Source organism: Staurois parvus, unplaced genomic scaffold (genome assembly GCF_062004578.1).
Source record: "Staurois parvus isolate SC_StPar_1 unplaced genomic scaffold, SC_StPar_1.0 ptg000437l, whole genome shotgun sequence".
NCBI lineage: Eukaryota > Metazoa > Chordata > Amphibia > Anura > Ranidae > Staurois > Staurois parvus.
The window spans coordinates 134,842-156,424 of NW_028318233.1; the positions used below are offsets into that span (position 1 = coordinate 134,842).

General features: G+C 39.6%; 1 protein-coding gene across 1 annotated transcript in view; it reads left to right on the forward strand.

The window, feature by feature from the left end:
• Positions 1-21,583, forward strand: part of LOC149454128 (uncharacterized) — a 66,076-nt gene that overhangs the window by 15,564 nt on the left and 28,929 nt on the right. The gene's annotated exons all lie outside the window — the stretch shown is intronic.

Consider the following 21,583-nt stretch of genomic DNA (forward strand, 5'->3'; position numbering starts at 1 on the left):
AGTGCTTTTATTGCTGTATGTTTTCCATTGGAGAGAGTTTCTTCAATTCTTGCCTCAATAACAAAACAGCAAGTGAAGGGATTCCTCCAGGGTTGCTAACCCTTCCACTTACTTACATAAAAAGTTTAGGCTACTGTAACCTGTTATTGATCTGACTCCAGTAAGATAAATTGAATTGATCGCTTTGGGATATTGATTTATTAAGACTGTTTACTAAAGGATTTGAGTATGCTCATGCAACAAATTGTGTGGATTTATTTTTCAATTCTCAAATCATGTGCAGATGAAATACGCAAACACGGATTTTCTTCGATGGTAGGATAATTCAATCTTCTCACATTTTATTGTGTCAGCATTCTCAAATCTTTTATTAAAACAGCCTCATTGTGTCAAAGTGCTAGGATCAGTTGTTTTTTAGTGTCATATATCCAAGTGTCAATAGTAGAAACTATTTGTAGTGCCTCATAGTAACATGATATATTAAAACTCTAACTTCTATTTTTTTGGCACAGAACCGAATAAGATTGACGGTTGTAAGAAATCCTGTGATAGCTCTCACTTGTGACATGTTCATACATGAAGCTTGTTGCATACAGTGACCTAAATTTCATTTAGTAGATAGCCTAAGGCCAAGAATAGATTTTTGAACTCAACTTGAGATCCCTTTTTAGACTGTACAGGTGTGGAAAAGAGTGTATCATAATCTATTTATGCAGCCATTGCAGCTGCTTGACTTGAGTGATGTGTTTGGACCTTTGTTAGAATTTGCTATAAGGCAAAGCCTGCAGGTCTAGGTGTTGTTGCTGCTGATCTCTTTGATTCTGCTGATACAGAAAATTGCATATCCCGCACAATTGGATTTTTTTTAAAGTCATTTCACATTCAGAAACGCATATGTAAATAAGGCCAAAACATATTTTTATTGCTTTAGACACTCTCACAGACAGTCATAGGAAATCCAAATTTTATGGTTGTCACCTGAACAAAAGGGGAAGGACAATTTTCCAATAGGGTCATCGGTTTCTGTGACAACTCTTTCAGAGGAGATTTCTGCCATCTTTAAAGAGATTTCCTCAAACATCCTGTTATGTCTCTGGAACAGGAAGTAAAAAAGACACAAACAGCAAAAGTAGTAATTGACTGTGGCTGCCCTTTCCCTCTCTATATAAAAACAAAAAAAGAAGAAAAACTGATGGAAAAAAAGGTGTAGATTTCACTAGCAGAGACATCAGTTTACATCTGTTTTCATGTGCATTTCAGTGAGCTTTATACATGTTGCAGATTTCTGCTCAGAAAAAAATCTGTAGGTGATACTGGTATTGTGGTGTGAACAGGGTACATAAAGGACAATTGTTTTCTTTGTGCCCTTGAAGAACGTGTGCAGAAAAACTCACATCTGTATACATGGTGTGAACGATATATGATTTAATGGAGATCATCCACAGGTAAGGTATGTACCCATCATATAGGCAATTTAAAGCCTAATTTTAGTTAAAACAATAACAAAAACATTAATAATATTCAACACAAGCAACATTAATTACCATCGGTGTGATGTGATGAGCTTTTGCTACTGTCTTGTGGTTTAGTAGAAATCTTCATACTCTGATGTTCCCCCACCCTACAATCTTCTGGTGCAGTAGGGCATAATAGAACTAGGGAGCTGTGACAGGCACTCATAAAGAGTTCACCACTATGCCTGCCCTTTCCACCCAGCTCCTCCATTCATAGAAATTGTACTACAGCTTCTAGAAATAAAACTGAATTCATGAATGGAGTGGGCAGACCTTTCAGTTATCTGACCATCCTCAATTCATAAATCGTGTTTCATTTCTAGAAGCTGTAGTACAGCTTCTGTGAATGGAGCAGCTGGGTGGAAATGGCGGGCAGAGTTGGGCACTCTTGATGAGTGCCTATCATAGCTCCCTTAGTTCTGTTAACCCCTGCTACCCCAAACAATTATGGCTGTGAGGGGTGGGGTGGTATCAAAGGATGAAGATTTCTACTAAACCTGAAGGCAGCAGCACAAGGGACACATTGCATTGAAGGTGAGTAATGTCCCTTGCACTGATTATTAGCGTTTTTGTTTTAACTACACTTAGGCATTAACATTTCTGGAGCAAGTTCATACTTTATCAACACAACATAAAATAATTTGCTTCACAGAGGTGTCCAAAGTAAAATGTCCTCCTGTAAACTTTATGTTTTATGTGGGCCACCCAGCACCAGAACCAATTAATGCCATCTTGTGATAAAATATAGGTCATCAAGCTGTCATCATATGTTCCATGTCTGTATGAAAATGTAAAGCTCAAGAAACAATGATAACATGCCACTGGCAGCCTATATTTTGCAGATAAGTTACAGGGTTAGGATAGTATCATGAGACTGTTTGCTGTAATAAGCACCATATCTATCAAAAAACAATGCTGCTGACTAATCAAAAGATTTCTTTGATCAAGTAGTGCTTGGATCTCTAGCCAGCTGTCTGAGTCTTTTAATGTCTTGTATAGTAAAACCTTGCGTTCAAATTAGCAGGTTGTTGAAATAACCACCTCTCCTTCCCCTGTAATAATTACAGTCAGCCGGCAGTGTGATTTAACAATAGTGGCTACATAGCATAACAAGCATGGCACACGTAATGCCTCTTAGTGTGGTCTGAGTGATAAAAAAAGATTTTTGGAAAGACATTTCACAGAGCAGTATCTGCGTCCAGTTTTGGAAGGTAGAAGGAACGTTGTCCCAGTATGGAGAGGCAAACTAACACTACTGAGGTTGATAATAGTTAATCATTGGCAGCTAGGCCTGTTGAATAAGTGCATTCTGGACATCTGACAAACCATGTCTTTTTGACAAAAGAAAATATTTGAGCTTCTCAGATAACTGTAGTTATTGTAACCAGCAGAATGTGGCAGAACGCTGTGTTGTATGGAGCTTACTCCGCTGTTAAAGTAAACCTGAACTTTTTTGGCTTAGAGAAACAAAGTGATCTGGTATCATGAAGTTGGCATAGTGCCTTGTTTAATATACTCATCCCAGGCCTGGACTTGCAATTTGGCAAGACTGGCATTAGAACTGAGCTGTCTGTGAACTATTGTGAACTAGTCTTAGCAAACATGGACTGCTCTTGGTAAGTGGGTTTCCTATGTAAACAAAATGTCAATTTCTTTGTTTAAAATAATTTGCTAAATAAACGATTAATGTTTATGATTTTTAGGCGGTGTTAAGCAGCCCATAGTTGACTCAATCCCCCATCCACACACTTGATGTAGATGGCGGAATCCTCCCCACTAAACTATTGTATTCTGATAGGGAAAACCAAACAGGGTAATTGTATAGAAGTCGATTGACTTCTGTACAACCACAGCCCTGTACCTGGATCAAAATTCACCCAGTCCCTGTTGAATCAGCCAATTTGTGATCCTTGTGTGACCAGCTTTACTGTCCTTTCACATGGAGCAGAGTCCACTCCAATCATCAAGGGATCTGTGAACAGATCCCCTGCTAAATCAGAGCCGAACAGGAAGGATGTCAGGTTTTTCTTACATTTGTGGCTGTTCAGTTTGTGTCCAGCAGACAGGGGTGGACCCGAGACAGCTTTATGGGTGTAAACGGACTCCACTCTCTATTTACATCAAGCTACCTCCAATCTGTCACGTTTAGGTCTCTAAAAATGCCAAAGGATGCAGTCTTTTTCTGTTTTATTTTCTGGATCTAGACAGATTCAGGTGTAGTCCAATGTAAAGCGACACAAGTCCATTTATGTCTATCGGACATAGGGCTGCATGGAGCTCCTTATCAGGTCTGGCTGAAAAACTGATGGACTTGATTAGAAAGCCTGTGTATAAGGAATTCAGAATCTGTCAGGTATTTTTTGCCATAACCTATTTGGGACTTTCTGCTCACTTTTATTCAAATAGGATATTATAGAAAATCTCTTCTCTTGGAAAATCAACAAAACAAATGTTACAATTACTTGGAAAAGTGCTGACTATGCCCGTCCTGTCTGCCCTCTACTCTATTCATAGAAGCTGTACTATTGATTTCCACAATGAAAAGCACTTTATGAATGGAGGGGGGACAAATAAATAAAAAGTCCACTTCTCCATTCATATAGTGCTTTTCATTGAAGAATAGCTATAGTATAGCTTCTATAAATGGAGCACATTTGAATTCTGCCTGTGAGAGGTGTAGCTGCTGATGTTAACCCCTGCAACACTGAATTATCACAGCTGCGGAGATATCTAGGGACAGAGGGCTGAAGATTTTAAGCAACACAGCAGCAAGCAGCAGAATAGACTCTTGATTTAAACATTAACCTCTATAGTGGGGCCGCATAAGCAATGAAAACCTAATAGAGGCTATAATTCCTATAATTCTACTCTACACAAACTAGAAAAAAAAGTTTTGGCTATACATACACTTTAAGGATAAGGTCCAAAGAAGGAAAGTTGCAAAGTAGCAAATTAGAGCTTCCCTCTACCTAAATGTTGCTGAAAGGATTACGTTTCAAGAAAAAGCTTTTGGAGTCATGTACATTGTAGGTTTGTAAATGCACTGACTTCCGCCATTAGGCTAGATCCAGCATTGTACCTCAATCCATACATTCCTGTTTAAGAGCTCAAAAGCATTCCACCTTTCTATGGAGTCACTAATTAGCGGCCATTGGAGGTTGCATGGAACAGACTAATATGACACAATACACAAAGAACATTTGGCTAGTAATATTTAAACAATCCACTGTAAAGACTTAAAAATGGCGTAACTGTTTAAAATATATGGGGAATGCACTGCTGTGTCAATTGATTACCTATGTTATTACAGTTTTTTTTCTGAAGTCAAATCAAGTCACTTTTTCAACTCAAATTCAACAATGTGTAAATTATTTAAGTTTGAAGTCAGTAAAGACATCTTTGTTAACTGGGGCTTTGGGAACAGGTTGACGCCCCTCCAGCCCCCTCGCCTCCATACCTCAGAAGCTCAGGTATAGCCCTCAATGCTGACAGACAAATACTTTTTTTTTAAGTTCATGTTAATGTTCAAACTGTATCATCGCTGAGCCTTTAAAGCAATCTTGTAAGTTATCTGTTGATAAAAAAAAAAAAGAAATTTGTGACAGGAATTATCGTGCTTGGTTAAACATTTATTTTCAGATGACATTAATCACATGAGAACACAGTAAACACCGTGGAAGAAATTAAACAGTATTAAAGGATTGGATGATATGTTTATTCTGTGATTCTGGGTTTACTCAGTAGATCAGATGATAACCTCTGTGTTATACTGACCCTACATGTGCAGATTTCTAAGGTGGCATACCTACAAGAACACGGTAGAGTGATTGACTACCTATGATGCAATGAAAACATTATCATTTTATTTTAGGCAAGTAATCCTTCCTGACATGTGAAAAATTAAACATGTAACTTGTTCTGTGGTATGACTAATATGCTCGATCTTAGGCGATTGGACATGCATACAATAAATCGGACAGACAAGTAATAATCTTTCAGTGTAATCCAATTGTTTTCCCATACAGTTTTGATTTCCATTCATCACATAAAGATATCTGAATCAATTGAACACTGAATTGTGCTCTGAAATTGCTGAGCTGTATTTGTAATCATTCAAAATGAATGCTAACTGATCAACAGAAGATCTCTCAACATCTTCCATTTGATGTTCACGCTGAAAGCTTGTATATGCTGACCAGTATTTTCGGTGTAAACTGGCCAAGCACTGTTCAACAACAGGTGAACTGTACTCATCTTATTTATAACACAGGGAAGAAAAGAACACTACTGTACATGGACCCTAAAAAAACTATTTAAATGAGGACACATTTAAAATTAGAAGAAATGCTAACCGTTTCCCCCTTTATCCAAAACGAAAAAGTTTTTGAGGAGTTAGACTGTGGGTTTTTAAATCAGCCTTTCCTAACCTTTTTACCCCAGTGGAACTATTGAAATAATTTTTAGGTCCGAAGGAACCCCTGCTAAAATTAATCAATCAAAGATCAGTGGGAAGATTGCTTCCCTTATATTGGTAGTGAGTGGGAAGAATGCCTCTTTTATTGCTGGTCAGTAGGAAAAATGCACCCCTCACATTGGTGGTGAGTGCGAAGAATGCCCCTTATATTGGTTGTCAGTAGTAAAAATGCACCCCTTACATTGGTGGTGAGTGGGAAGAATGCCCCTTATATTGGTTGCCAGTAGTAAAAATGCACCCCTTACATTGGTGGTGAGTGGGTAGAATGATCCTTATATTGGTTGTCAGTAGGCAAAATGCACCCCTTACATTGGTGGTGAGTGGGAAGAATGATCCTTATATTGATTGTCAGTAGGAAAAATGCACCCCTCACATTGGTGGTGAGTGGGAAGAATGCCCCTTATATTGGTGGTCAGTAGGAAAAATGCACCCCCTTGGTGGTGAATGGAAAGAATGCTTCCCTTACATAGGTGGTCAGTGAGAAGAATGCCCCCCTTACATTGGTGGTCAATGCGAAGAATGCCTCCCTTAGATTGGAGAACAGTGGGAAAATGTCCCCTTTACAGTGGTGGTCAGTGAGAAGAATGCCCATTTTACAGCCAGCTAAAAAGATCATTGGTGTCATGCCACTGGCACAGCCAAGTGCCGTTGGACCTGCAACTTTGCAGACCCCATCAGATGGGATGGAAGTCAATTGACTACAGCTCATGGAAGCTCTAGCAACCTCTAGAGGAACTCTAAGGTTCCACAGAAGTCTTATTGAGAAAGCATGTTCTTGATGCTTGTTAGTGCAATCATATACAGGTGCTTGTGTTTACCTTTGTGCACATAGGGTATAAATCAGAGCACCAAAACACAGGTGGGCACAGACTCAGGACCAGACTTGTGCCAGGAGAGAAGTACTGTTGGTGGGATCCATGACGTTTGCATTGCCTGGATCTCAATACAGGCTGTATGCTTTTACTAAGAAGGATAAAAAATATGTCACTGCTGCAGGCAAGATGATGTCTCTGTTAAGATACATCTGTTTAGCCTAAGTGCCAAGAACTTAATTTTGAATAGAAAATGTTTTTCTTTTCATAGTAAAATATATTTTAACTTTATGTTACAAGAGGAATAAAGCTGCACAGCCAATACTCTTTGATTTCAACACTTAAAGCTGGCCTCCAGCCTTACCTTCAGTTTTGCACCATCTTACAGGCTCCTCCACTGTACTGAAATAGTTTACTCTGCAATACCGACTTTGAATTCGCATGGTATGTATTATAAGTTGCAGCAAGTCAAAAAAAGCCCACCTCATTTTCTGGCTGGATCACATCCAGCATCATCTAGCACTTCCCAGTCCCATTGTTCTTGCCCAAACATTTTGTGCATTGGAATTTAGTTCTTTCAGTCATGCAGGTCAAGCATTGTGTTACCTTGTATGTTCTGCATACAAATACAGTCTGCCTAGGAATGCCAAACCCTCCAAACTGAAATCCACCCATCAAAGCATTTTGATAATTGCATAACTCCTGCTAAAAGCCAGCCCACTACTTGCATCAGGGCTGAGGGCTCTTTAGACTGATTTGGGGTTCTGTCATGGCCTTTGTCTGCCCCGTTCACACTCCTATACATGGCAAGTGCTGTGCCTCAGAAAGGGGATGTGGGCGGGAAATATAAAGTACTGCAGCTGGAAGCTACATCCTGGTTTCATGAAAGATGATGCTACCTGAGCCTTCAGATCCCAGCCTGAGGTGAGTGAACACTGAGCCTTGCTCTATGAAGTGTCCCTATCTTCCTCCCTTCTCTCCTCCTCCCTGTTCTTCTAGGAGCTTTCACAAACTTGCAGATTTTATTTCATGTCCAGGGACACCTGAGGTACTATTGGGGATGGCTGACAGTTGGATAAACTGATAAGGTTCTTACTCACAAGTATGCGATGCTGCTGTTTAACCCCCTTTCTGCCAAGAATCCCTTTAAGAGCTCCTTCACACTAGCTTTGGTCTCTGAAGAGCGATCAGTGTTCAGATCATTCTTCAGAAAGCATTTGGTAGGCAACAAGGAGGTGTTGTATCACCTTCTCACTACCTGCTTTAACCCCCTGGAACCGCACATTAGCACACCACAACCGCATGCATTGCATGTAGTTGTGGGGTGCTTGCAGAGCAGCCACACTCACTTGAATTCAATAGTCATTAGGAGCAGTGCCCACAGAAAGCAACCGAGGGTGTCAGTTCTGCCACAGCCATGAAACAAAGCATCACAGTGGCAGCATGTGTACACCCCAGTCCTGTGTTGTCACCCGTCTGTAAATTTACAGATGGTTTGTGAAAAACAGACACTTTTCTCCTGTCCGTAAATGTCTGTGTACAGGAAAAAAGTGCCCGTAAAAAATATCCTTGTTCTCAGCTCTGAACTGAGCATGCAAAGTTCCAGAGTCATCTGATTAGAGAACTGCCGGGCTTGGCCTCAGATCAGGCAGCGGGGCAGGTCTGGATGTGCACCTGCGCAGTTTCATCATGGCGCTTTTTGAGAATGGCTTAAATTCACACACCTCAATGCATGATTTTCAGCCAAACCTAGAAGTTCGCTAAGTGGCTGGCTCTGGAACTGCGCATAAGCACTTCACTAAGTGGCTGGCTCTAGAACTGCACATGTGCAGTTCAGAACCAGTGACAACTGGATTTTTTAAAGCCTTTTCATGTCAACCATCCACCAGTGCTGAAGGTATGTGTAAGGGGGCACTCTGCATACTCTGATGTAAGGTGGTGGCCCTCTGGGGACTCTGGTGTAGGGTGGGAATTTGGAGACGTGGATGTAAGGGGGGACTCTGATGTGTAGGGGGAATTCTAGGAAATTTGATGTAAGGGAAGACTCTGATGTGAAAATGGCGCTCATCCTGACTGCTGCACTCCATACATTCTTTGTTTTTTTTTTACCTACTCCTGACCCCTGCACTCTATACATTATGCTGTAAATAGACCTGACCAAGGTGCTCATTGTCTCAACTGTTGCTGGTTTTAATGAAGTTCTTCTTTATAGTGTAAGTTCACCTTTACAGAACATCTGTAAGGTGAGCTAACACTGGACCCCCATTTCTTTTTTACAATCCCACACTTCTGTAAACGTCAGCTTTAAGTGGCTGTCTGAAATATCATATAACAGTTTTCCCGAGGTTTAATTACTCATCCTTTAAAATGCAGATGGTGGAACTGTGCCTGGGGTTACCAGCTGGTTATCTAGACACAAAGGCATGGACAGCACTGACTTACTCAACACTAAGTTTTTATTTTTATATCTTTTCGTGGAACTCATATTCTCTCAAACCCCATCATTTCCTGTGTAGGAAATAGCAAGGACATTGTTATTCCAACAACATGAAAGGGAAAAAATATATTGCAGAATTATATTAAACTTGAATGAACATATTATGTTTAAAGATAGACTAGGTAGACCACAAAATCTCATTTTAAACAATGACAATACTTTATAGAATGAGATCAAGAATTCTTGGTTTGAGTTTTTCAGAATTTTACCAATGTAAACATATAGCAATTCATTATTAAATAAGCTTGAATCACTTTACACCATGTTCACGTACAGACCTTTTGTTGTTGTTTAGAGGGGCTGAATAAATACTGTAGCCTAAGGCTCCATGTACACGGGACACTTCTGGACAATGGACAATAGGGGATCATGGGGCCCCTGTGTCCTTGCCCAAACTCAAAAAAGCCTATGAAAAAGGTACCAGGGGCATCTCATGGGGCCCCCTATTGACCCCGGGCCCTCGGGCAGCGCCCGAGTTTCCAAATGGTCAGTCCACCCCTGCTTACTATTTATTTCTTGCCTTAGACAAGACGAACATACTGGAGGTTAGCTTCCAGGTTTTATTGTTGAAGCTTAATCGAACACGGTTAGGTTAGAAGCTGGTGGCTACTATGCACAGCTGCACCAAATTCTGCCAGTTTTAGACAGTATATGAGACAGTATAACCATATAGGAGACTAAAGGAATCAAAAAGCCCTCCATCTAATCAGTTTGTACCACACTAAGGCTAGATTCACACTGTTGCGGGTGCGGGAATCGCAGCTGTTCCCGCAACCGCAGCAAAATGTGCTACTCTGTAGAGATGCGCAAGACTGCCATTCATTCTTAATGGCACCTCCATGCATCTAAACCTGCAGCTCATTTGTGGGTGCGGGAACCACGGGGAAATCGTATGGTGCAAAAGCACCATGTGATTTCCATGCCGTTGCATTTTGAAAACTGTTGCAGACTCCTTTTTTTCTATGGGAAAAGAAAACGAGGACCACAAACCTGAAACAGTGTAAACCTAGTCTAAAGCCTCCCTAAGACTAAAGGTATATACATGTCTCCATCACATATCCCAAAAATAAGAAGATTATTCCTCATATCAGGACAGTGGGTGAAGCCATGCAAATAATTCCCATCAGAAGACGCATATCCAGAATCACTTGTGTATAGTGAAATATAGTCTAATATTACAGAGCTAGGTTTGGAATGAATGTCTCTATAATATTAGGCTAGATCTGCACTATACACCAGCTGTTCTGAATATTCAGAGGCATTAAGGAATCATTTTCATGACTCCACCCACTGTCCTGAAATAAGGAATAATCATGTTTTTGGGATATGTGATGGAATTAGACATGTGAATACCTTCTGTTTTAAGGGTGTACTCACACTGGGCATGGTTGAATGGAACCGTGCCCGGGTTTGATTGTCCCCCCTCCCCACAACAAAGGGGGGTACAGTGCACCTTAGGAAGGTTTTATTGTGCTATGTGTAGCTATGTCAAATCTTATGGAAAACAAAAGGGTTGCCTGACTTTTAGTTTAAGCCTATGTATGAGTAAAAGCTTAATTGTCATTATCAATGTCTTAAAGAAGTGGTGTCAAACTGACGGCCCTCCAGCTTTTGTGAAACTACAAGTCCCATCATGCCTCTGCCTTTGGGAGTCATGCTTGTAACTTGTGCTAGCCACAGGTCTTTTATTATTATGGCCAAAGTCCCAATACACAAGCAGGTGTTTGCCTCCCGTATTATCTGCAGTGTGTACTACACTGTAAGGGTTATCAGACTGTAAATTGCTATTAACCACTTGCCGTCCGCCTGCTGTTTATAAACGGCAGGGAGGTGGCAGTCCAGGGGCGGGTTGCCGTTCATAAACGGATCCCACCTTTTCTAGCTGTGCGCGCTCCCTGGGAGCGCGCAGCACCGCGATCCGGTGCCCACTGTGTCCTCCGGACACAGTGAAACACCGATCGTCGGAAGGGACCTCTGTACGAGGTCCTGATCATGTGATCACTGATTGGCCAATCAGTGATCACATGCAAAGTAGTAAGCAAGATGTCGCTTGTGACATCATTGCTTACTACGTGTGAAATCTGTGAATGATCACAGAGGTCACATGGTACAAGGCTATTCACAACAGCCTTGTACCATGTGACAAGCTGTGACCAATCACAGCTCACTCAGTACTTCTCAATGACTGCAACAATGCAGACAGAGAGAAAGAGAAATGATTGCTTTTACATCCTATATGGGTGTAAAAGCAATCAGTGTAAAAAAAAAATCTTCATCACCCCCCACAAGTAGTACAGTGTCACCATGGTGACACTGTACTACTAGGGTGACAGTATGTAAAAAAAATAAAATAATAATAATAATATAAAAAAATAAAAAAAAATGTTTAAAAATTATAATTTTTGGTTATAAACTAATTTGGATTTTTTTTTAGTAAAAAAATAACGGAATAAATTTTGGCCAAGATTTATGATTAAATATTATTTATTTGCAAAATTTTATAAAAAAAACACTTTTTTTTCAAAATTTGTGGACTTTTTCATTTACATAGTAAAAAAAATAAAAATCCCAGCGGTGAATAAATACCACCAAAATAAAGCGTTATCTGTCTCAAAAAATGGTAAAAAATTCATATGGGTACAGTATTGCATGACCGTGCAATTGCCATTCAAATTGTGATAGCGCTGAAAGCTGAAAATTGCCCTGGACAGGAAGGGGTAAAAGTGTCTGGACAGGAAGTGGTTAAAAGAGGAGATGATGTCCAACAGTATAAATTAATACAATGTAGAGTGGATACCTTTTTAAGGTGACCATACATTGACCACATATTTAAGCCAGGGGTGTCAAACTGGCGGCCCTCCAGCTGTTGCAAAACTACAAGTCCCATCATGCCTCTACCTTTGGGAGTCATGCTTGTAACTGTCAATCTTGCAATGCCTCATGGGACTTGTAGTATGGCAACAGCTGGAGGACCACCAGTTTGACACCTTAAAGAATGTAGAAAAATCAGCACTTTTCTGCATAACCATAACCACTTAGGAAATCTTTATTAGTGCAAAACTGGGTAAAAGTCATCATCCATGGAATAATACAAGACCCATTCACTTTTTTCACACTTATGTGAAATAAACAGAAAAGATTCAGGCTGAAGCCTACCACGTTGAATTTATTATCCACTGTGACCTCATCTTTATTTGAGCAGATGATCCAGTGCTCAGGCTGTAGGAACATCAGGTCTTTGAGCATATCCTGAATTTCATCTTAGAGGAAGCCAGGAACAAGAAGGGGATAATCCTGCTGTGATGTTGTTCCCAGCAGTGCCTTTCATTCCTGACTACTAGGATGTTATGGAAAGAAATTCAGCTTAAACAATGCTTTGTGCCTTCCATGGGGAATTGGGGTTTTACACGAACCAAGGGGAATTTGTGGTAAATTCATCATTGTTACATCATGTTTCTTAGTTAAGGGAAACAAAATTTAGATACATTACTAAAACAGGTGCAGATAGAATTGTATGTGGAACAAAGAGTAGATAATACAGAGTCTGAACTTCAGCAAAATGACAGCAAATTAAACTTTTGCAGTCAATGGTGCATTTTATGCCCACTGGCTACTTACAATACATTGGTAAACATGCTTTTCTAATAAGCAGTAAACGTAAAGCAGTATTGTGACTTCTATCAGTGTCTGGCCAAGCACTGGTTAAAGTTTTAAGAGGAGTTTTCATTCTGCTCTAACTGTCCTATAAGGTTACATAACCCCTGACCCTCTGTCTGGACAGTGCTGATTGGCCCTGTGCTGATCACACGCACCCTCCCAAAGAAAACAAAAATCTCTAGCAATATACACTAAACTGAGCATGTGCAGAGTGACTCCTAGAGCTCTGTGCTATCAGAAGATGGATTGGGACAGTAGAACAAGGGGAGAATCAGAGAAAACAGAATCAAACAGCCTTTTTACACAATGCAGAGGATTAACCCCTTAGGTTCCACAGTGAGTATACCAAGCATGCTTTACTGCATATACAGACTGATTTTACTGTTGTGGGTTTAGTAACACTTTAAGTGTATAATCCAACATCAAGAATGTGCACATATACATACCAAATACTGTAGATAACTGTGCAGCCGTTCTTTGGAAGGCAGATGCTGAAAAAGGAGCTTGTGTAGAGACAAGGATAACTGGTAAATGTAAATGTATAAAAGTTAATTATTGAGCAATAAGCAACAAACAAGCAAAAATAAAACCAACATTGTATTCTCGATAGGTTTTGGTTTTTTACTGTCTTTTTTAAGAGATAGACTAACTCTTGAAAAAGTCCCTATTGTGATGAAATGTACCAGCAATACATTAACCGTTTTATTTTTGCCTGTTTGTTCCTTATTGCTTCTTATACATTCAATTTTGCCTTTCTCCTTGTCTCTACATAAGCTCCTTTTCTTTCTCTGTCCATTTCTGAACAATTTTTTGGTCTGAATAGGAGTGGATACATTGTTATTTTTTGTCATTATCTCTTTTTGTGTGGAATATATATATATATATATATATATATATATATATACACTATATTGCCAAAAGTTTTGGGACGCCTGCCTTTACACACACATGAACTTTAATGGCATCCCAGTCTTAGTCCGTAGGGTTCAGTATTGAGATGGCCCACCCTTTGCAGTTATAACAGCTTCAACTCTTCTGGGAAGGCTGTCCACAAGGTTTAGGAGGGTGTCTATGGGAATGTTTAACCATTCTTCCAGAAGAGTGCATTTATGAAGTCAGGCACTGGTGTCGGACAAGAAGACCTGGCTCACAGTCTCCGCTCTAATTCATCCCAAAGGTGTTCTATAAGGCTGAGGTCAGGACTCTGTGCAGACCAGTCAAGTTCCTCCACCCCAAACTCGATCATCCATATCTTTATGAACCTTGCTCTGTGCACTGGTGCGCAGTTATTTTGAAACATGAAGGAGCCATCTCCAAACTGTTCCCACAAAGTTGGGAGCATGAAAGTGTCCAAAATGTCTTGGTATGCTGACACCTTAAGAATTCCCTTCACTGGAACTAAGGGGCCAAACCCAACCCCTGAAAAGCAACCCCACACCATAATCCCCCCTCCACCAAACTTTACACTTGGCACAATGCAGTCAGTCAAGTACCGTTCTCCTGGCAACCGCCAAACCCAGACATGTCCATCGGATTCCCAGACAGAGAAGCATGATTTGTCACTCCAGAGAACAAGTCTCCACTGCTCTAGAGTTCAGTGGCAGCATATTTTACACCATTGCATCCAACGCTTTGCATTGCACTTGGTGATGAAATGCTTGGATGCAGCTGCTCGGGCATGGAAATCCATTCCATGAAGCTCTCTATGCAATGCTGTGCTAATCTGAAGGCCACACAAAGTTTGGAGGTCTTTAACCGTTTCAATACCATGCAATTTTACACCTTCCTGCCCAGGCCATTTTTCAGGTTTCAGCGCTCTCACACTTTGAATGACAATTGCGCGGTCATACAACACTGTACCCAAACTAAAATTTTATCATTTTCTTCACACAACTAGAGCTTTCTTTTGGTGGTATTTAATCACCGCTGGGGTTTTTATTTTTTGCTAAATTAACAAAAAAAGACCAAAAAGTTTGAAAAAAACCCACATTTTTCTTTGTTTCTGTTATAAAAGTTTACAAATAAATAATTGTTCTTCATAAATTTAGGCCGAAATGTATTCTGCTACATGTCTTTGGTGAAAATAACCCAAATTAGGATGTATTTTTTAGTTTGTAGGAAAGTTATAGAGTTCACAAACTATGGTATAGATCTGAATATTGATCAATCCTGAAGTACTGACGGCCAATCTAATTTCTTGAGGTCCAAGAATGTCAGAATAGTACAGATATCCCCAAATGACCCCTTTTTGCAGAGTAGACAGTCCGGCGTACTTCATAAGAGGCATGGCGAGTTTTTTGAAGTTGTATTTTTTTGTCATAATTTTTCCGAAAATGAAAAAATTAAAAAAATTATTTTCACTATTTTTTTTTTTACATACTGTCACCAGTGCAGTACAGCGTCATCATATAACTGGCATGGCGGTGAACAGGGACACTGACTGGTGACAGTATGAAAAAAAAATATATATTTTTTTTTTTAAAAAAAAATTTATTTTTTTATTATATTTAATTTTTTATTACATTTTTTTTTATTTTTTTAAAGATTTTTTTTCATATTTGACTATGACCAAAATAGTACAATGTTACCATAGTAACATTGTACTACTTTGGGGAAGTGATCAGTATTTTTTTTTTTTTTTTTTTACACAATTTGCTTATAGCAAAGAATTACTTTGCTATAAGCAAGCATTTACCTGAATGAAATCGATTCATTCAGCTTTTTTTTTTTTTTTTTTTTTTTTTTGTGCTTAGCTGTGATTTGGTCACAGCTAATCACATGACATGTGCATGTGATTAGCTGTGACCATTCACAGCTAGGCACTAGTATACAATGGATGGCATCATGAATGAAGCCATCCATGTATACAACTGTCATGTGACCTGCTGTGATTGGTCACAGCAGGTCACATGGTACCAGCAACGGGAGTCGGTACTCGGATCTGTCATCGGCCGTGTCCGAGGTGCACGGCCGCCGACAGATCGCACTGCTGCGCCGCTCTGCACTAGCGCAAACGGCGCATGTGCGGGAGCACGCCAAACGGCGTGCACCCGGAATGGAGGAGCACATCTGAAGCCGCCAAACGGCCATTGACCGGGCGGCTAATGGTTAATTATTGACTCTGCAGACAGTTGGCGACTTCTGCAAACTGTGCACTTCAGCATGCGCAGACCTCGTTCTGTCATTTTACATGGCCTACCACTTCATGGCTGGGTTGCTGTTGTTCCCAGTTGCTTCCACTTTGTTATGATACCACTAACAGTTGCCCGTGGAATATTTAGTAGCAAGGAAATGTCACAGATGGACTTATTGCTTAGGTAGCAACCATTCACGGTAATTCATATTTGAATTCACTGAGCTCCTGATAGCGACCCATTCTTTCACAAATGTTTGTAGAAGCAGTCTGCATGCCTAGGTGCTTGACTTTATACACCTGTGGCCATGGAGATGATTGGAACACCTGAATCCAATGAGTTGGAGGGCTGGCCCAATACTTTTGGCAATATAGTATACATATATTTATTTATTTATTTATTTTGCAACGTTATTTCGTTATATCTTGTAGTACATGTGCACATTTTTTATGTTGTACTGTACACTTAGCGCAGGAGTTTTTGGATACTAAGAAACATTTCAAGATGGAAAGCACCTGACATTTTCATAAATAGATTCTAGAAAAATGACAAACAATTCCATTTAAGTTGAGGCATTCAGGTAATTTATATTGTTTAAAATTCTGTATTGGCTGTCTTTTTACTTCATGGTTCAACGATGCTGAAAAATATAATACCTAGAAAAGACCACAGTGCAAATTCCATACAACTTGCCAAGCCTGTTAAAGAAAAGTCAACAGGGGAGTGAAGAATCTGGCACTCTGTCAACTGTCTTTTTAACTACAAAGTCTGCTATGAACACCAAAACCTACAGTTAATTAGGGATCTACAGCAAAGGGTGTATCATGGATAACATATGTGTTGAGAAAACCTGAGCTGGCCACACATTAACTGATTTCTCTATCCACTCTGTGTAGCATATGAATCTCCCACTGTGGATATTGTGTTTTGACAGCAGACCCGCCAGCTGTCAAAATACCCAAACAGTGGATGCATCTGATTGGATGCAGGTGCTGTTCAGCAAACAATTTTTTCCCTGGCTCCTTTCATCTTTCAGTTGAAGGATATTGGGTGGGAGGGTCACCCACTAAACAAACCAGATAGAAGTTGATCAGTGTATGGCCAGTTTTAGCCTAGCTAGCATAAATAGGGGTTAATCCAATCTTGAATGAAGAATCCTGCATTGCAATGTGTACCATAGGTTCTTAAAGTCAGCTCTGGGTGCATGGCTGTTTCCAAACCATAAACACAAATCTACATAGATGGTATTACAGGAATATAATAACCACAACTACAGGTATGCATTTGAACTATATTACACCTGGAAAGGGGATCCTTTTATGTCATGGTGATGCTAAGGATTAGGGGGTATACTGTGATAAGAGGAAATGTTCCCAAAACAGGCTTCATGACAGTCAGAGGATATCCTGTCTACATAGACACAAAGGATGAAGAGTCTGTATCCTATAGGATAGTGTTTGTTCTTAAGGAGTAACTACAATCTTTGAAAAGTCCTATAGATATATATGACAGCTGGACAAGAAATGAGGGAAACAGATGTCACTGGCATAGGAAGACACAACCTGCAGCAGGTTCTAACCCTTCACCATTTTACTAACAAAAAATGTTTTGTTGTAGTCTGTCTGCCCACTAAAGAAAAGCTTCCCATAACTTCCTGCCCTAGCAGTAAATGAGGGGAAATCTCTCCAATGGGGTCCCAGGCTAAAGTAAAAGCCTGGCAGGAGTTGGCCTTCAATGTGTTTTAAAACTGATCACCAGATGGCTATAAAAAAAGTAATTAGGGTGTGTAACCCAATATATTCCTGAATTACTATTCGTTTTGTCTAGAGGTGTAATGGAGAAGAAAAATAAATAAAATTCAGAGCTCCTGTAATCTTCCTTGTTCCAGCCCTGGAATGTGCGTGAACCCTCCACACCATCACATACAATGTGGGGTCAACGGTGGCCTCTGATCCTGCACTGTATATGATGATATCAGGAGGGGTGACCACATGACTGTCAGAAGAGAAACAGCTTACAAGGATCACTGGTCTCTCTAGACTAAATGATCATTTATTCGTGAATCTACGGGGCCACCATAATGAGGAAAGAAATTACTTTGTAGCTGATCAGAGTTCAGCTTTAATGTAGGAATACCCTCATTTCTATATAGTATAGTATAGTTTTTAATTGACTATGTATATCATAATGACCATATAGTCTCTTCATACATTTAGACTGCATGGAATTTTTGTACATTGTTCTGCCTGGTAGACAGGCTCTAAATGGTTGTGACTGACGACACACAGGCATTTTTTTTTCACAGAAATGAATCGCTTCTACAAATCACTGATATCACTGGTTAACAGAAAATAAATCACCAGAGTTGCTGCAGAATTGCTACAGCATTTGGTTGTGCTCTCCTACAAATTGCTCTTCCTTCACCAATTTGTAGCTAAGCATAACAATTACTGCAACACTTCATAGAAAAGCTTTAAGAGTGATTGTTGATAATGATTTTGCTGATCATTAACAGCAGCAAATCGCTTTAAAATGTTCACTTCTAGTGATCCTATAGGAAAACAGTATTATTTTTGTAGCGACAAAACAGGGGGTAATTGATGGAAGAAAAACACCCGTGTGTTATCAGCCATAAGAGGAACTCGTATTATTGGCTAGGAAGGGCACTGGATCACAAATAATATACATATGATCAGACCCTGAAATAACATGGCTTATCAGTGCCTATGAAGATGACCTGTAATAGCCATACTTTTAAGAAAATATAGGTCAGTGTAAGTTCTGCAGGCCATGCTGAGCATAGTGTAGTAGCAACATTGGGAATACCAGGTAAAACTCCGGACACGAACATGATGAAAATAAACTTTGTATTAATCAGTGCTGAGTGACCCAGCAAGGGCTCATGCCAGCAAGCTAAGTGGCTTGAAAAACATCTCACAGAGTATACATATCAGCAATTACATCGCAATACATATATTTCCTCTTTCACTTTCTGTACATTCAAAAGGCTTTCTAAGCAATTCAGAACATGGCCTTGCTAGATAAATTATCTTCGGCTACAGATAAGAATACCAGCTACAGACTGGAACACATTGTTACATAGGAAATAAGAGGGGGAAATTGAGCTGATAATTTGGTTTTCAAACAGATGCTGATAGAAATGTTAAAGTTTAAGAGGAAATCTACAATATTTGGGTGCTGCCACAATAGTGCTTGGTAAAAAGCACTGCACAGTACAGTATTGCAAGTAATTCTCTGTCTGTATATTATGCCTTCACTGGGGTATGTGCAGTATATCTATGTCAGTATCTTGTTATGTCCAGAGTAGATGATACACATCACTGTACCATAGATTATAAATGTTGCTGCTTCAGCACTACAGCAACAAAGAAATAGTGTGGAGGCCTAACCTCCCAATTCTATCATATTTTCTGCTTAGATAAGCATAGGATGGAACACAGAGATACCTGGCAGAGAATGAGCGATGTAATGGCTTTGCTAACTTAATGTTTAATATAGCTGAGAGGATGTCACTGTCAGGCAGACTGAAAAGAAGTAAATTGACACTTTGTAAAGTTCCTAACCCATTCCTCATGTCTAGATGATTATGACATCCGTCCATTCACATCAAAAGGATCCCTTATTTATTGGCCTGGAGCAAAACATACAGCTGTGCTGCCAGCTGCATGTCCTCACAAAGAGATAACAGTAGCAGCAACAATATAAAAGCTTCATTCCCTGTGGAAATCAGGCATGTTGAGGCTAATATAACACTGTTTAGACAAGCTAGTGACCTGTGAAGCCATGTATTATAACTGCGGTGGATGATATTAAGAAACACAATGCAAAGCAAACTGGAGACCAGGGTTTAGCTTTGGAGTTTATACAGTATATTCACCTTGTGTTGAGTTTGTGTTGAGTTTATATGTTCACCTTATATGTGTGTATGTTGTTTCTGAGAACATGAAGTGCTGAGAGAAGCATACTAATGGTTTAGTTGGCTTAAATGCCCATAGATACAGGACGATAATCAAACACAAGGAAATTAAAAGGTAACTAATCATTTTATTCTCTTGCACTTAATACACATACACACATGTACCCTACGAATATGCATGTGCTGGGATCTACTGGGCTACACTGGACTATAAGAATAGAACATCCAAGTTAATATACTTCTTGTTCAACTCAAGGGTTCCACAATAGTCTGCAAGATCTTCTGTACATTTACCAAGTGTATCTATTGTCCAACTGGTCACATTTGAAGTGAATAATTTCTATGATAACTTGAATATGGCCTAAGGATAGTGGCTTGTAGTACCTCTACAATCTTTTATTTTGGCAATGAATTGATGCCCATATAATGTTACCAGTCAATGATTATATGAAACATGAATTTTATACCAGACAGTAGATAAAGTACATTAGCAGGTTTGTACACTGATGCTTAAGCTTTACAGAATGTGGTACCTTCAGAGCTGGAGAACTAGGAATACTGGGTTTTATCAACCATTCTATCTGCCTTTACATTAGATAGTAAACCGGAAAGGGATAAAATTAATTGGATCGATAACTGATGTAATGTTCTACAACACATATCAAAGCTTTTGGTACGTTTTCTTTTTTTAAAATAGTAAATAGTAAAAGGTTATTAATCATCAGTACAGGAATTGGCCTGTCAAATGTATGCCCGATAACTGAGAAAAGACTTCAAGAACCAAGTTAATAGGATATGCGGGGTCCGGAGGGAACCCATACTATATGTTGATCACTGTGGGAGTTATGAGGTTGATCAGTTAATTGGAGTAATGGGGATACATATTCAAATATCCTGTGTACTAGGGTCTAGTGGGAGCTGAATGGAAAAGAGACACAGAGCAGTGAATAGATATGTAGACAGATAGAGCAGAAGAGGATAAGCAAGGATAGGGAAGGGAGTAGGGTAGCCACTCAGAAGGATAGTACACAAATCCAGTGTATTTGATATTTGTCAGCAACATTGCAATAGACTTCGGCAGCATTTAGTCCTTATATCAATCCAAGTGGATACATATTGGTCAAATTTGGAGATTTGTTTTCCTTTGCATGTGATTAGGTATTCTTTGCAAAGTAAAACTTCATCGCATTCACTAAGCTCTGGAGAATATTCCCTTGCAAAGTGAATAGCTTATTTTCCATTTGTAAATCAACCCCATGGTGCTCTGTGAATGGCCAAAGGGAGAGGAGGGTAGAAAAAGGGCACTATTACTGAAGTCTGTCAGACCCGCAGCTTTCATAGCTAGAGTGGGCTGATAATCTAGCAGGAGTTGTACTATCCGGAAAAAAGAAACGTATTGATTTTAAAATGCAGTGCAGTGATCCCACCATGTATTGCACCTGAGCAGAAGTAACATTTGTTTGCACTTCAGAACTTACTAAAATCTCTACGCCCGGAGTTGAGCTTTAAATAAAGCACTATGGGATAATGGAATATAATTCTGGTTTACGCTAATGAT